This window comes from Pempheris klunzingeri, unplaced genomic scaffold, assembly GCF_042242105.1.
Source record: "Pempheris klunzingeri isolate RE-2024b unplaced genomic scaffold, fPemKlu1.hap1 Scaffold_149, whole genome shotgun sequence".
NCBI lineage: Eukaryota > Metazoa > Chordata > Actinopteri > Acropomatiformes > Pempheridae > Pempheris > Pempheris klunzingeri.
The window spans coordinates 11,116-28,961 of NW_027255052.1; the positions used below are offsets into that span (position 1 = coordinate 11,116).

The 17,846-nt window shown below is 27.7% G+C and overlaps 1 pseudogene; it reads left to right on the forward strand.

Annotated features, from left to right (window-relative positions):
- Positions 1-14,576: 14,576 nt before the first annotated feature.
- LOC139225392 (actin-related protein 2/3 complex subunit 4-like) lies at positions 14,577-15,088 on the forward strand (annotated as a pseudogene).
- Positions 15,089-17,846: the final 2,758 nt, after the last annotated feature.

Below are 17,846 nucleotides of genomic sequence, written 5' to 3' on the forward strand. Positions count from 1 at the left end.
ACAAATATGAGTATTCAAAGAGAATCCTCCTATCATTATTATGGATAGCTTAGATTTCTCTAAATAAACGATTCCTGCAAGGTTTGGTTTATATCAAGTCTTTTTTTCATGTGTCACTTGACCAAATTAGTCCACTACTTTACATATAAAAGCTCTATATTTCGATTCATTCTAGCATCAACATAGAAAGCCACTTAAATAGAAAATTTTACATAAAAGATAGATAGACTAAAATTAACTCATGACAAGAATGTATGTAATATATAATTTACTATATAGTTATTAGGATACAGTAGGGTCTCTACTGATTTTAGATTGAACATTAAGAATCATCACTTTTAATTAATATGAAAATAACCCCCTCAAAGTATGAATAGCGCCTTGTGTGATCTGTAAATGTTAACAACAACTCCATCTATCATTCATTATAAAAATTTAGATATTATAGTAGAATCATTAAAAAATATTAAATTATTAACTTTAGATTTGTAATATTTTTTCATATGAGATATGGAACATAAAAAATTCCTATTAGCAACATAAATCAATTTGCTGTAAATAAAGTTTTTAAAAAATTTTGAACAAGGAAAACAATATATTGTCGATATGAGATGTAAATGAGATTTTAGATTGCTGTTATTTAAAATTTATACTTATAGTATTCCATATTATTTATTTTCATCTGAGAAAAAATATATTTTGTAGATATTTTGTATGTGAAATTCCTCATTCTTTACTTTTTATTTACAAGGTAAATAAGAAAGCGCAGAGTATTGGGCTATGATGCTCAAGTTTGTAAGACATGCTTAATTTAACGCTAGAAGCACTGCAGTAGAATTAATCATCATATTTTGCACTGAGTGCACCATCAAACGATTCCCCTATCCCAATACCAGCATGGTCTGTAATTTATCATAAAAACCCATAATCACAATAGTGATTATTACAAATGTCTGATTGAGGATCATACAGTAGCAGTAAGGATGATCGTCAACGGGTCTTAAACTAGTACACTAAAGGCTGGCAATCAGCAACCAATACAACTAAACCATCTGTCTGCTGCGTTAAAAAATTTGTATGTTTTTCACGAATAAATTTTACTTATACTACAGAGGCAAGCTTTATCATAATATTATCTTAATTTTTAATAATCACCTATTAACATTCACAAATACAGCTAAATATTGGAAAATATTGTTGTCCTATAAACCAAGAAGCATATTTTATGATAAATATGGCTTTCAAATTTGTAATAAAAAGGTCGTATAAAGTATATAAACGATTAATAATTGTTTTATAATATTTGACTCTTTACTCTGTATGCCAATATTAACTCTATATTTTAAATAAAGTAGTAAAGCTTATGGCATATCATATTGATCTGTAAAGTTTACGATTATCAGAATTGCTTCATTAAACGCTGTAGACATGGAATCGGAGTTAATCGTCATAATTTACTCACACACTAGCTCTAACTTATTATTGTGCGATAGCTTGGGAGTTTAACCTGTTAAACATCCAGATTTTCATTCGACCACCACCTTTACTCTATCAATCTATTGGAAGCTGGCTTTATGGGAATCACCCCAACAGAAGCAGGAATTTACTCTCAGTGCATAGGCACTCGATTTTACACTTGCACCACCAACATAGTCTATATGTTATTACAGAACTGTAAAATTGCTACATTTTTTCTATTAACTCAGATTAAGGTGTACAAGAGATCATCATGACTTGGTGGAAACGGATCTCGAACTTTTTTTAGTTACGAGGTTAAACCCTGGCGCAGCTTATTGGGCTGTGAAGTTCAAGTTGGTCACACTTGCTTCATTAAGCGCTGTAGGCACCGCAGCGGAGTTTTTTACACCATATTCCAACCACACGACATCACACACCGGCTCGACTTATTATTCTGCGGTAGTGTGGGAATTTAACCCACTAAACATCCTCGTTTTGGGGCGACCACCACCCCTACCCTATCCATTTCTCGGACGTTGGCTCTATGGGAATCACCTCAATAGAGGCAGGAATTTACTATCGTACCCTAGTGCATCAGTACTCGATTTCGCCCTCCCATCAGGCTTCCTCCCACTACCAGCATGTACTATAATTTTTTTTTATAGAAACATGCAATTACCATAGTGTTCCTACTAACTTCGGATTAAGGGATACGATAGACCGGAAACAGTGGGCAGCACCGGGATTCGAACTCATGACCTCGGGGTCGTGAGTTCGAAGCCTATACCACTAAGCCATCTGTCCGCTTACGGATCTCGAACTCATGTTCACGACGATGGCCTTTACCTCTAAGACGTCTTCCCGCAAAATTTACTCTATCACAAATTTTTTGGTTGTTAACACCACAAAAACTACGCGTATTTTCTATATATAATTCAATTACACGAGATAAGCAAGCCGAGAGAAAATTATATTAATAATTAAAGTTATTTGAGCATAAAATTGTATCAACTCTTCTCAAGCTACTTCCTCATTAACCAATGTATTTAAAAATCTTAAAGATATTACAAATTACTGTCAAAGTCATAAAATATTGATGGGTGCTAGATTAAAATTATAGAAAAGTAATTTTGAGCTAATTTTATGTTAAATTAGTAATACTACATGCAATCTACTGCATATGCTACATTGGATAGTTGAATTCAAATAGGACTAATTTATTAGGTTGTGAAGAAATATCTTATAGTTTTGATAGACATTTATAAACAAATAGGTGCTAAATTAAAGGCTATGAATATATTTTCTCAAAAATTAGAGAACATATCGTCTATTATACTCGAAATGATACAGTACAATATTAGACTTGAATTATAGAAGTGCTGCGACACAAAAATAACTATACAATTTTTTATATGAAGAGAAGTTGAGATTTATTCACTAAAACAATAGAAAGTATTGTATTTTATGAGAAAATATTCTTCTTAAAATTCATATAGTTGCACTATATGAATATTTTTTAATTTCTAGTTGAGTAATAAATAAATTTGTATATTATCTTTTTCGTGATAAATCCATAAAATAGGTATATTTTAATACACAAATAAAATCTATACACTTTAAGTACTATATTATAATAAATGAAGCCACTGTTTAACGTTGTTTAGAATAATATAAATAATAATATAAATGGTAAACATTTTCCTACTTTACTAATTGGAAGTATTTTATAGGAACTAATGAATACAAATGATGTAGTGATCGGTCTAAATTATTAATATTCAGATGTTTAATGTGTCCCATTAAAAAAGAAATTCATGTAGTAATTCGAAGTACTATGCCTATAGGAGGTTGTCAAAGGTATATATATACCTAAATTTTTTATCGCCTTCAATAGAATTGTTGTTCTGATAAAACATGTAATATTACATATTTTTAATAAATATTTAGGGTATCAAAATGTTTTGATGGAACAGTCGAGGAAGAATTACCAGCTTTAGATGTCAATATACTCAAATTCTAATATGCTCTTAAATTTACCAGAAATGACTACTTTTTTAGATAATTTACAATCCAGATTTTTCAGTTCAAGATGCTACAATAGAATCTGTCTTAAATCCGGATAGAGTTGTTATTGGTTAATCTAAAAAAATTTTTGATACGATAATGACAGTAATGTTACTTTTATAGGAAGGAATAAATTGTGTCAAAGAGTCTTGAAGCGCTTACTGTCTTCTATGAAAGATACATAAAATATTCTAATCCTATATATGTTATGTCAATGGAGTCTGCTGAAATAACGAAACTTGTATACATTATTTGAAGAACTATTGAGCTGCAGTTGTATGTAAAAAAATACATAAAGTTTGAAATGCATAATCTAGCCTATTAAGTACGTAATATATAAGGTATTTGAAATGAAATTTGCTGTAAATTATCCATTGGATTTATTTATTCTTTTTGCATCACGTAAATAACTTTATAACTTTTGATGAACATTGTTACACCTTTTGAGAAAGTTGAATTATCGAGTGTTTTATTCTTTTTAATAGATAAAAATCTATTATTATAGTTTATTTACAATGTAGACCATATTAATTTAATGCCAGACTATTTTACCAAGTAATATTAATATTGGTATAAGGCGGAGTTATACTACTGTCAATTATCTGAAAATATCATTTAAAATTTGCATATATTGTGCAATAATTTGAGTGTTCTTTACATTAAACATCCCCTAATGCAATCTCATGCCATAAACTATGTATTAACTTGGTATAAAATAACTCTGTAAGAATCACTTTAACGTAGAAAAATATCTCTTCATTATCTAGTTCAAAAGCAAGCCATATTTAGTTAATCTATTTATTTATATTAATTTAATATATGCGAGGTGCAAAATAAGGGATGCATTATGGCCAGACTCATATCAAAAGATGTATTGACGCTGACCAATACCACATAGTCATCTGCCCGGTGGTGATAATTTTCGTATAATATAAATATCAGGAGCAGACAACTTTAAAAGCCTGTCAAGTAATATTCTTAGTATCCATTTATACTCAATGAGGTATTAGTACCATTTGTAATAAGCTGTCCCTAAAGTTTGAGTTTTTAATAAAAGTTAATTTTGGATTGGAATCTATCAACTACCTCCCATAAAAAAATAAATGCATTTAAAAGTCGAAAAATATTTTTTCTATTTATTGCTTAGGTTTTAAAAATTATGAAAAATTAAATAAACCTGACCGTTTATTTAATATAACGGACTATCGATTCAGCACTATAGGATATAATATATGCGAAATTTATTATAAAACAGATACAAAGAGAAATCACCAAAAATCCTTGGGAAGACACAAAGTAGACTTTATGTTACTTAGTAGCTTATGAATGACTACGACACATTCCTTAAACTACGAAGCTTAAGTATACATTACTGTAATCAAATCGAAACAAATCAAATCAAATAATTATGGATATAAATAATATATTAAAGAGTAATCTTAAATATATTATTCTGCTTTGACTAATATGTAATTTAATGCATATTTAAAAAAATTCTAATAGACCTAATTTAATATCTTATATCAATAAGTCACCATATTCTATTAATTATGAAATGACTTTTAAGAATAATTTAATTTTTGATACAATGTTCATCTTTTGACACTAACTTCAGGAAGTAGTTTTTTATATAATACTTTAAGTCTACGTTATCTTTATCGAACAATACTTTAAGTCTACGTTATCTTTATCGAACATAATTCCTATATAGTTTTTTTGATTTTTCTGTTGTACAGTGGAGGATTTTAAATTTAAATTGTAATTTCCAATTTTTAATTTGCCCTATCTTAAAGAATCTAAGATACTTTTATATTTCTGTAATATATATTTATGAATGTTATATAATGAGAAAATAGCATATTTTGTAATCTAATACACCAGATTGCAAAGTATCTATTCAATATTATACTTTACTATCGTTTTAAGTCTATTTACAATCTCTATTATATAACGAGCTACTCAATCAGTTAATGTATACATATATTAACTGATTGAGCAACTAATATAAAAAGACTAAGCGAATTATGAGACAACTTTATACATAAAATACGACATTAAAAGAAATTAGTGCAAAACTATGATCCCTCTCAATTGATGGACTTTCAACACTGATCGCAAATCACTGAATTCTAGAACATTGATATCCACTTATTTTCTGATTATTAAGCATTAGAAAATTTATATCATTCATTTCATTTATAAAGAGACTATTTATATCTTACTTTTTTGACGCTCCCAATGGATTAGTCATTTCTATTAAAGGATTTGCTTTAGAATCATTTAATAGACTGTTTCTCAGGTTACTAGTATAATAAGGAATTTTCCTTTGAAATAAAAATATATAGTGATGCTTTTTTATGAGCTAATATAGATGATGACTACGTAGTTACTGCTAATTATAATAGAAAATATATGTCTGCAGCTCACAATGTCACTACATATTTTTGTAATAATTTTAGCATCAAATGCATTTTTAGCCCAACGTGTGTCTTCCATTAATAGTCTGACGATTTTATGCGACGTTGTGGATGCAGATATTAGAGAAATTAGGAAAGCATTGGAATCTGACAAAAGAATAGGGAATGGCTATCTTAATACTGGAATAGGTTATTAAAATGAATATCATCTGTTGATAATCTTTTTTTAAATTAGGTTTGTGGAAGTTGTCTCAAAAATAGTGTAGATCTGTTGTCGGCTTCTTTTGCAAAATTAGATCTACACGATCATTTTATTTATTGGTTTTATACAAACCTCATTAATCGATTTCAACACAGATATTTTTTCGATGTTTTAAGAAAAGAGATCTTTGGTGCAGAGTGCAATGATATGAACGATTGTATTATATAGTTGTATGCCTCACTTTTAAGCTGATACTCATGATATAAGGTAAATTTTAAAATTAAATAGATGCAAAAAATGACATTCTTTAGACGATCGAAAAGCTTTGAAATAATAAGTGCACTTATACTGTATGGTGCTCAAGATATAAGAATATATGATCCTTTTGTTTCCCTGAATAAATCCACCTTTGTAAACAACATGAAAAACTTCAATTTAGTCATGTTTTAAAAAAATGGAATAGACTTAAATATGACAACATGCCCCAAGAACGCATACTACGTATCTATACTTAAAAGAAAGTTAATTATAATAGTACTAATTTTGTGGTGATAAAATATCAATTTTGTGATGATAAAATATCAATTTAAGCGGGAATATATTATTCTCACTAAAATTCAGATTTATAGATAGAATTCGACTAAAACCTTCTGTAGATAATAAATATTGCTTTTACTAGTCCTATGGATTATAATATTATTCTAATAAGAATTAGACTAACATTTTTGCTTAATAACGTCAACAGTAAATCTATGTCAAAAATTAGTTAATTTTATCTACATTATAAACATAAGTTATCTAAATTGTACGACTACTAATCGATCAATCGATCAATCGATCAGTAGATCAGTAGATTTTTGGGATTTTAAAAATCTTTTTACGATAAACTTTAAATAAGAAAAATCAATAGTTTATGTACTTCAACGATGTTTATAATACATACTGTAGTCTTAAATTTTTATTACTTCCACATTGTTATAATTTTACTCATATGAAATTTTAAAAGAGGAGAATTACGTAGTCCATATGATTGATTAAAAGTCTCTCTTCATACCACCAAAATATTTTTTTATTGTTGAATTTAACAAAGCGAGAGAAAAGAGTTTGGTAATCTCAGCTATCTGTAACAAATGATAGATTATGCTTGTGGTATAAAAATGTCTGACGATAGAACATTGTTGATCTTATATCAATGTGACTTATTTAAAATACTTACTTCTTTCAATTTTCCCGATAAATAAGGATTTCTAATACTTAATTTTAAACTTGTACCAAATTATTATAGTTAGGTTATTTAATTTTTACATGATGATTTGTGGGCTAAACTATAAAATTATTGTTGATTAATGATCATATATAATATAAACATAAAAATTTACCAAAGTTTCTGGAATTAATTTTAGAAACATAATTTTAAATTCCATCGTAAAAAAATAAAGTAATTCAGGCTTTCTCATAAAAACAAAAGGAAGGGATATCTATATAATCAGTGATTGTGGTAGATGATCATTTATAGATAACAAAAGTATTTGCACATAGACCAGTTTAACATACATAAATGATAAACTTTAGAATTTACTGGTATAGTTGTTTAAAATATATTTTCTCAATCAACTATTCAAAGTATGAATTTTTTTCCAATTTTTAATAATCGCCATTTTCTAACATCAAAAATGAATTTTTATTACTGCTTTTTATATTAATAAAACTATTTTATATGAAGTTGTATATCCCACACGATCTCATAAATTCTATCATTTAATAGTTGTATATCCTTCATAATGACCTGGATGTTTTCAAATTAAAAATATATTTTAATAACTAAAATATAATATAAATTGTGTAACAGTGATTAAGAGTTTAAAGGTGCATTTATTGATCAAATAAAGATATAATTAAATATCAGAGAAATTATGACTTGAAGCAATACTATATACATAAATATCACTTTCAAATTCAAGGCTGCTTTCATGAATTAATTCTCGTTATCATCTGTTTAATTTAACATGATATGACCAGCATAATAATTGCGCAATTGCGCCGTGCGTGAAATTATTTTATAAATTAAATTATGCTTTTCATACGAAGAAAAACGGTATGACAGCGAAGTCATCCGTTGATTGACGAAATAATAAAATTTGTAGGGGCGTTAATAAAAATTACTTTTTCATTTATCAAAAGGTAAAAAAAAATTATATATATATATCATACTTTTAGAACTATTTTCGTTTGGTTATAAAATGAAAGAAACATCCCACGATTTCTTTCAGAGTAAGATGTCCTCCTTTCAGACGTCTTATCACAAGCATTACTTATTACTCAGAATGTGTATAGGAAAGTGTTATTTAAGATTCTTACTATAATACAATTTGTAAAAATTTCTTGCTTATGAATTGAAAATTGATGCTCAATTATAGAGTTGTACTTTTTTACTAGAAATATGCCATAAGCAGTACTATATGGTCATGCGCCTAAATGTTTTTTATACAAACTCATAAAGAATCGTACTTATTGTTGCGCGATAAATAGCTTCTTGACTTCAGTTAGGATACTTGTTTTGAGAGATTTAAATACAATGGTTCCATAATGCATTTTCTCGGAAATAATTATAATAAAAGATCTTATGTAGCGTACAAGGTCAAATTTAGACATCAAAGACATTGTATTATTTGTTATTTTTGCGAAATATTGTTGCTAACTCCTCATTTATTAGATTAATTAACAAATTAAAATTCCGTATCATAGTTAAATAATAAGAATCGATCTCACTGAGATATATTATCGCAATAAAATATTTCACTGTTTACAGCTGACTATAAAATAGGAAATTACTTTAAAAAGAAGTATTTCTAGCTCACCATAAATTTTTCTACAACGTCTTTAAAAATATATTATCTTCATATTTGCCTACAGATTTAGACAAAGTAGTAAGTATCAATACTGTGTGCCCATACGAAGTTGTCACTAATGCAAAATACCTTATTATATGTACAGAATGGAATGACTTTCGTGTATGAATCTGATTGAACTATAATAGTGCATTATGATTCTAAAAATTAAGTTCATTTATTTAGATTTTAAATTATAACATGATATTCAAATTAATGAGTGAGAACCCTGTTATTTTTGATGGCCGTGAATTACTTAAAAAGGAGAAAATGATTGACATTGGCTTCAAATATTTTGCCCTCGGAATTAATAACAAATAGTTAGTTATGTGTATTTTTTGGGTGATGTTTTTTTTGGCGCCAGCTTTTATAAACTACGTTAGACCACTAATATACACAAAAAATAAAATTTAAATTTTATAGTTCATATAACTAAACGTAACAATTGTTTGTAAGATAAACAATTCAACTGTCTTAAGAAGCAGGAATTATAATATTTACTCATATTTAAAGGTCCCGTGATATTTGTTTGTTATTTTAACATTTATATGTGGGCATATACCAATTAGTTACACTTTGAAATGCCTTACAATGGGATTTTGTATTTTTTGTTATTCTTTCAATGGCTGGTAATAATACACTAACCAAGTAATGCCGAATATCAATACAAAATTGTTTAGATCGTTGACAATCTTTATCACTGCCCCATATAATCATTTGATAAATATTATTTGTTACCATCTGACACACCAAATATTCACTATCTGCCTTTGATAACAAGTCAGTTTCATTGTGACTGTATACATAACGAAAGTACGGTATTATTGTAAGGGTTTTTCCATATTTGTCTTTAATTTGGTTTTTTATACGTATAGATTCCTTGAATTACAGCTTTTATATTTTTTAATCTTGCAATATCATTATATTTGTATAGATATAAGGAGGGAAATAAAGTATCTACTATTCTGTACATCCAAAATAGCTGGTTATTCCATTTTTGGGATTTGTTGCTACATTTTTCCATGTTTTCCCCTAAATGAGTCGTATGCCTGTAACAATGAGGGAATCCATATAATCCCCATAAGACATTGTGTCTTAATCTTTTACAGTAGGATAATGTTTCCTGAATAAATTTTTTCGAAAATATCTCATAAATTTCTTTCATATATTGACTAGTGTATCCATGTTTTAGTGTTATATTTGTGTGATTAGAAGTATTCATATTTTCTTTATACCAATCCATGGATGCCTCTCTTATTGCTTTACCCATTTGACCAAAATTCATTTCCAGTATAGGATTCCATGATTCCCAATCTAATATTGCTAGACTGGAACTATTATCATTAGGTATAGCTTCTTTATTTGATCATATATAATTGTGAGATGTTCATTCAATGATACATTCTGAGGTATACCTCCATTGATACTTTTGTACTCATTATCTTTGTGACTGTACTCTAATCGGGGATAAACACCAAAGTTTTCATAAAATGTATGTATATAAGGTGAGTTCATTTGTTGAAATTTATGGTCAAACAACAAGCTTATACCATGGCGTGGCATTTTAAAACTTAAAATATCCACAACATATTTTTTTGTACATATATGGGACGGAACATTCCATATTATTGTAAAATTTTTCTTTAAACTAACACTGAAAATAACTGTAAAATATATACAAATATTGAGTAATATTTTGTATGTTAGTATCATAGGACTTGATTATTATTAATTTCTCTTCTTCCTATTATTAAACTATATTCAATAAAGTCTATTCTCAAGTGGTAGTTTTGACACCAATCTTACACACTGAATTAATTATTGCTATCTAATTCAAATAGACTCATATTCTAACTATATGAGTGTAAATATAATCATTCAAAAAGTATAATAATATAAAGTGAGCTATCATATTTTAATTAAAATTAAGAAAGGTAATCAAAATATAGCCATGTAAGCATGATAATATAATAAAAATCAATTTCTAATATATTAAATAATTGAGTAAAAAATAATCTAGATTATTCTGTCCGCGCAGCTAACATCCCTAATTGAAATTTTTAGATTAAGGTTGCTCAAAATTAAGAAGCTATTTACGATCATTTATTTATATATATTTAAAAGAGGTGTTTTAGGTAGTTGGATGAATCATCGTCTCTAAATATGGTTGTGCCAATAAATATATTAAAACAAATGATAAAATTACTTTTTCTAGGCGTAATATTAAAATGGATAGTAAATCGTTTCAATATTAGCAATAATTGGGTGAGAGATGCAAGATAACATTACATTTGACTCATATCTATTTGTATGATTTGCGAAAAATTTAAATTTTGCTAAAAAACGTGATTATTCCATTATTTTCACTCACAGAGTAAAATATCTGATGCAACTGATTGTGCTGTTAAGCTCATTTTTGTCTAATTTACTTTACTGAAAGATATAGTTTTAAAAGAGTAGTAATAAATCGTAATTGACAGCTCTAATTACCTACTTATTAATTTGTGTCATAGTAGGAGCTTTACCAACCTACCATAGTCGTTTTGAGGCGACCATCACCTATATATTATACATTTCATAAACGTTAGCTATATGCAAATCATCTCAAATAGGTAGAAATTTTTGGAATCTAGTTGTATCTGCACTTGACTATAATCCTTCCACAACAAACATGAACTATACATTTTTATATAAGCATGTAATTACTTTAGTAATTCTACAAAATTTTGATTGGAACATGCAAAATTTTTATTATAACATGCAAAATATCGAATGTAATGATTGACAAAAGGGCTTGAACTGACAAGTGTACGATTGACGATCACTTACTTCATATTAGTAGTCTTCGGCGTCGTGACTAATCGGTTTTTTTAGTTACGAGGTTAAACCCCTGGTGCAGCTCATTTAGCGGTGAAGTTCAAGTTGGTCAGACTTGCTTCATTAAACGCTGTAGGCACTGCAGCGGAGTTCTTCGATCATATTCTAACGACACGACCATCTCCGACTTATTCTGGGGTAGTGTGGGAATTTAACCCACTAAAAAAAGCATCCTTGTTTTTGAGATAATAAGACCCCTATCCATCTATTGGACGTTGGATCTACGGGAATCACATCAACAGAAGCAGAAATTTACTATCGTACCCTAGTGCATGAGCACTCGATTTCTCCCTCCCATCAGGCTTCCTCCCACCACCAGCATATACTATAATTTTTTTATAGAAACATGCAATTACCATAGTGTTCCTACTAACTTCGGATTAAGGGATACGATAGACCGGAAACAGTGGGCGGAACCAAGATTCGAACTCGTGACCTTGGAGTCAGCGACCTAAGCCATCTGTCCGCTATTTGAATAATCGGTCTTCTGACGGAAATTGACGTTGATGTTACGTTAATAAATATAGAGTATAATTCAGTGATTATGAATTTTATAAATAATTAAAGATAAACTTGTTATTCTGAATATTTTAGATGAAAAATTTTTATACTTTTTTATACTTTATTGAAAAACGGAAAAGAGTGATGAAAATATTTTTAATTCTTATAACCTTAGCTTGATAAATACATGTAAAAATTTAATTAAAATTTCATAAAAAACAGTTTACTACTTATGTCAAATGAAACTAAGAATTCTACTACATTATTGCTGAGGCATAATTTTTTTGCTAAGTTTGCTACACCATATAGCATATCGCATATAGCATATAGGGAAATATCCGCTTACCGCATTACTAAAATGACCCCTTATTTGTAGACTTTACAGCATTCACAAAAAGGAAAACATAAATCGGTACAATAAATTTTGTATTTTTTCTTATTTTTTATACATGAAATTTATAAAGTACTTTACATCGGATTTGTGAGGAGGAGTGATTCAAGGTGAAATGAAACAATGATACTCACTACTAAAATGATTTATAGCCAACAATTATATATTAGTATAAGTAATCATGCCACTGTATGAATTAATATTGGCTTTGGACTCTAACTCATATAGCAAATAGGAAAACGAAGCTTTTAAATCAATGCCATCTAAAAAAGTATACTTCATTTTGTCGAACGACCTCATTCAAAGTATTTTTAACAAAAACTAAACTAATCTATTTTATTTATTATCTTAGGCAGCCTAATTCTTCTAAAAAATGAGGGTAAATATAATTTTATTTTCAAGAAAATTTTCAGCGGAAGACTCAGCTAATAGAAAAGTGTGGTCTTTGCAGAGATTAAATATTACAAATTAGTTAAAAATGTCTGTGATATTAATGCCGATTAATTTGAATTTTATTCTTTTTATTTCGTTAAATAGCTGTTAATCAAATTCAATGAATACGACAGTGCAAATTCATTCCTATTAATTTTTAATATAAATATTATAGTAACTAAATTTTAATGAAATTTTGTTTTATAAATCCTATCTAAAGACATTAATTTATTTCCCACTACCTTATAAAATTGCGATAAATTCTCTATAAAAAGCATTTAGTTCGTCCATATTCCTGACTATTATTCTAAATTTTTCATTCCTTATAGCATAAAAAGTATAAAATAAATCTATACTTAATAAATAGATTATCTGTCATAAATCTATCAAATAAAAGGGAAAACATTAATGTTTAAAAATAGCAATATATATATCAAAACTTGTAGATTTTTTTCCATAAAAGTGGCTTTCATTTAAGGTTATATAACACAGAAACTACAATATTAATAAAAAAAATACTTAATGAGTCTAATTATTTGTCCGAACACTATTTTCAATAGATGCGCACGCCGAAAACATTCAAGTGTGAAGTTTAGCACTGGTATTTATAAATACCATAAGAATGTAATAGATTCCGATACAATTTATTTCGACTTATAAAATTCACTATTAGATCAACATTATACTTTGATTATAAACGTATGTTATTGGAATTTTTTCTTGTTTTATAATTTTACGACTGTCAAAATACAAAAATATATTAATAAATATATATAATATAGTTGATTACTTTATTATTTATTGGTTAATACTCTATATGGTTCCTTTTTAGCATAAAATGAATTAAACCAAAAATTAAATTTGTTTGAAACGCTCGGTAAGAGTCGTGGCGATAATAAAGCCTTTAAAACTGAGAAATGTTATATATTCAAAAATTATAATAATTTTTTAATTAATTAGTATAAAATATTCATTATATAATATATTGAAGCTATATAGAAAGTCAGATAGTAGAATAAGTCAAATATTTATCATGGAGAATAATTAAAGATTCCATTCTAACATATTTCGAGATGTTTTTTTAAATAAAATTTAGTAAATTTCTAAAAAAAAAATCGAACAATACTTTGGAATTTTTTAAATTTATCATAAAGAAATTAAACGACAACAAACGAATCTATTAGTTTTATAGTGAATTCTTTTTCGAAATGTTATGCAATATTTTTATGTCAGTAAAATTACAAAAATAAAAAAGTATATTATTACACGTAAGTAATTCCTTTAGTTCGTTTTTAAGGCCACTCCCAATATCTCTCCGAATTAGAGCGATAACACAAACACATCCGATGAGCAACACTCTTAGACCTTATTTGAATACAGTAAGAGCTACACTTACAGCAGCATTGTGTCTTGAAGATTTTTCATCACAAGTTGTTGAAAGACATAACAAACCAGAAGTTGAAGTAGGCGCAAGTAAAGAAGTATTACTTACACCAGTTGTCGTTGCTAGAAATGAAAAAGAACGTGTTTTAATTGAAGGTTCTATCAATTCTGTAAGAATTAGCATTTGAGTGAAACAGTCGGATGAAATTGAACGTATTTTATGCAAAAAAATTCACTAATTTTATGTCTAGAAGAGCAGATAATTTCTATATTCTCGTCGTCGTAAACCTATTCAAGATTATGATATATGTTTCTTGATTTGCAATTTCCATGTTGAGAAAATGTTCAAGGAGAAACTAATTGATTTTGTTATTCACTTTATGGAAGAAATTGACAAGAAGAAATAAGTGAACAGAAAATCTCTCTCAATGCTAGAGCTAGAATATGTGCTGAAGAATTTGTTAAAAGTTTTTAAGCCCCATAAACTGCTTTTAGCATGATACTCATTTAACTAGTACAAACATTACAACCACGTCAAAAGAATATAACTTTGGTAATATATGTTTGAAAAAATTATTTTACATCTATTTTTATTATTTATTTTTAGTAATGATTGCTAAAATAAAATACTTTTTTTTCACTTGCCCCTATATTTATTCTTTAACATAAATTTTTATAAAATACTGTATGTATAATTTATTAAAATTTTTATAGTTTGTTAAAATTCTTAAATTAATGGTGAATTTAAAATATTTTTGTATAGTTTATAATGATGTTTTATCTGCGGTGAGTGTAGTAAACACGCTCATTTAATTCTAATAATGACTTAAGACGACATAGTTAGTTTATAATTTTATTTGGTTATGATTTTACTAGGAATTCACCAAATGAGTATTATGCTTTAAATATGTGGGGGCTAGTTTTACTATATCACTAACAAAAATGCCTATTCATGGATTCAAAATTGTATTTTTTATCCTACTAAAAGACCTACAGATATGACAATAACGATCTGTTGGCACATATAAATAAAATTGACTGATATATTTTGATCTATAGATAAAATCTATTAAGCGATTGACTCGATCATTGTCTAGATGAAATGGAAACTTGCAAAATAATATCAGAAATTATAGATATGTATTATTGAGCAATCAATCCTATATGGACGTTTTAATCAAATTTTTTAAAATAATATATAACCCATAAAATGTTGTTTATACAAATTCCCATTAAACAGATGGTATAATAATCTGGATAAATGGTAGTCAAGAATTCATCTTTCACCATTTCCATCTATTCCTTCATATCCCTTAATATATCTTTATAATCATCTTTATAATCTTTATATTGATAGGAATATTATAAAATTAAGGATGTGAAGAAGTTATGCACCATAATAAAATGCTAGATTTGAACAATTGAGATGGTAGAATGGGGCCAGGTGTTGATAAATTGATATATATCTGATTCTTTGAAGATATCTGTATATAGCTCTTTGTCTTTGAATAAAAAGTTTGAGGTGGCAGCAGCTGCAGAAAAGAAAATTTTAAATCATTTTAATTACCGCTAAGTATTATCAAGAGTTTGATGAGTAAAGCATTTATTACTGTTTATAATTTAATTCCGCTGGTGCTCCTTAAGTGTTTAATGAGTTAAGCTAGATCAAATAAATTGCACCAGGTAGTCAAAAAATCGGGAATTCAGGGGGTTGCCGTTGTAAACAAAAAGTTTCCTAGTGGGAAGAATTTTTATAACATTGATAAGTGTATCATTTATATATAAATGGGTGATGATTAAGAATCAAATCGAATTAAAAAAACTACACTAAGCGTTTAGTAGACAATGACTTAAAAATAATGTTAAGTCACAAAACTATATATCAGAATTATGATATTAATCGTTTCATATGAACCACCAGTAGACAATTAGATCGATAAAATCATTTATAGTTGAAAACAAATATTCATTTTTTCATATTTAAAGAAAATAGTGGGAATTTCTTTAAATTTGGAAGAGCAAAATGTTTAATTACTTTTTATATTTTATAAATATTTATGCTGTTAAAACATCTTAAATGAAATATCATATAATATGAGGTAATATAAATTGATGAATCGAGATTCTAGTTGTTTATATGGAAGATTAATAATAAAGATGAATTCTTGGGAAAGTCATAAACTCAAAAAATAACGCATTTATTGTCCCTATAGGTATAGGTATATAGGAGGTCTTATAGCTTTCTTTAAATGGTACACAGGTCAAATATCATATTATTCAATGGATTGCTTACTGGTGGATTAATATCGTCTTGTTTATTATGGATAGTGGCTTTACGTTTTTTTACACTTGCAACAATCACCTATTCTAAACTATCTTGAGAATTTTAGTTCACATAGTAAAACTAATTTAAAAAAATAAGATTTAAAGTAACATAGAAGGAATGTAAGATCATATATTTTTCAAGAAACTGCAGTATATTGGACATAAAGACAATGTTTGCTTCGCTGTATTTTAATCTTAGCCTAATGTGACTTCATTAAAATTATTATATCTTCAATAATTATGACGGTTTTAATTGTTGTAATATTGTATATTAGAGTAGGTTCATTCGCACAAATTATGAGTATGTTTTAATTGAATATCATTTAATCTTTCAAAATAAATTGTAGGCTATTTGATTTTCATGCAGACATGAATTCACTTGTTGATAAATTTTATCCATCAATAATGTCTATAATTATAGTATTAAGCAATTTAAAACAAGCATAAATTTTTATTTATATTAGTAGATCGCGAAAATTTTATAATATAGCGTCTTCGTCAATATTTATTAATAACCATCGTAATTACTCTGAAAGTATTCCTAATCATATCCTACACAACTCGTTCAAATTATTCTCCTCCCAACTATCTCAAGTGCTTCATATCTTTTAATTCTATTGTAGTTTGTAGTGTTGAGTTTTGAAGTAATTTCGTACTTTGGCGTCAGTGTAGAGTAAAATTCTGATTAATTAAGCGCGCGGATGCGATACTAGTGCTCATCGACTACTTTGCGGCTAGCTCGAGTCCAGGTATCGTCTACTGATCTCCTTATCTTAAAATTAGTTGGAACATTATGGTAAATCTGATGCTATAAAAAAATTATATATCCCGCTGCTAGTACGAGATTGAAATCGAATTGCTGATGCACTAACGTACGATAGTAAATTCCTGCTTCCATTGATTTGGTT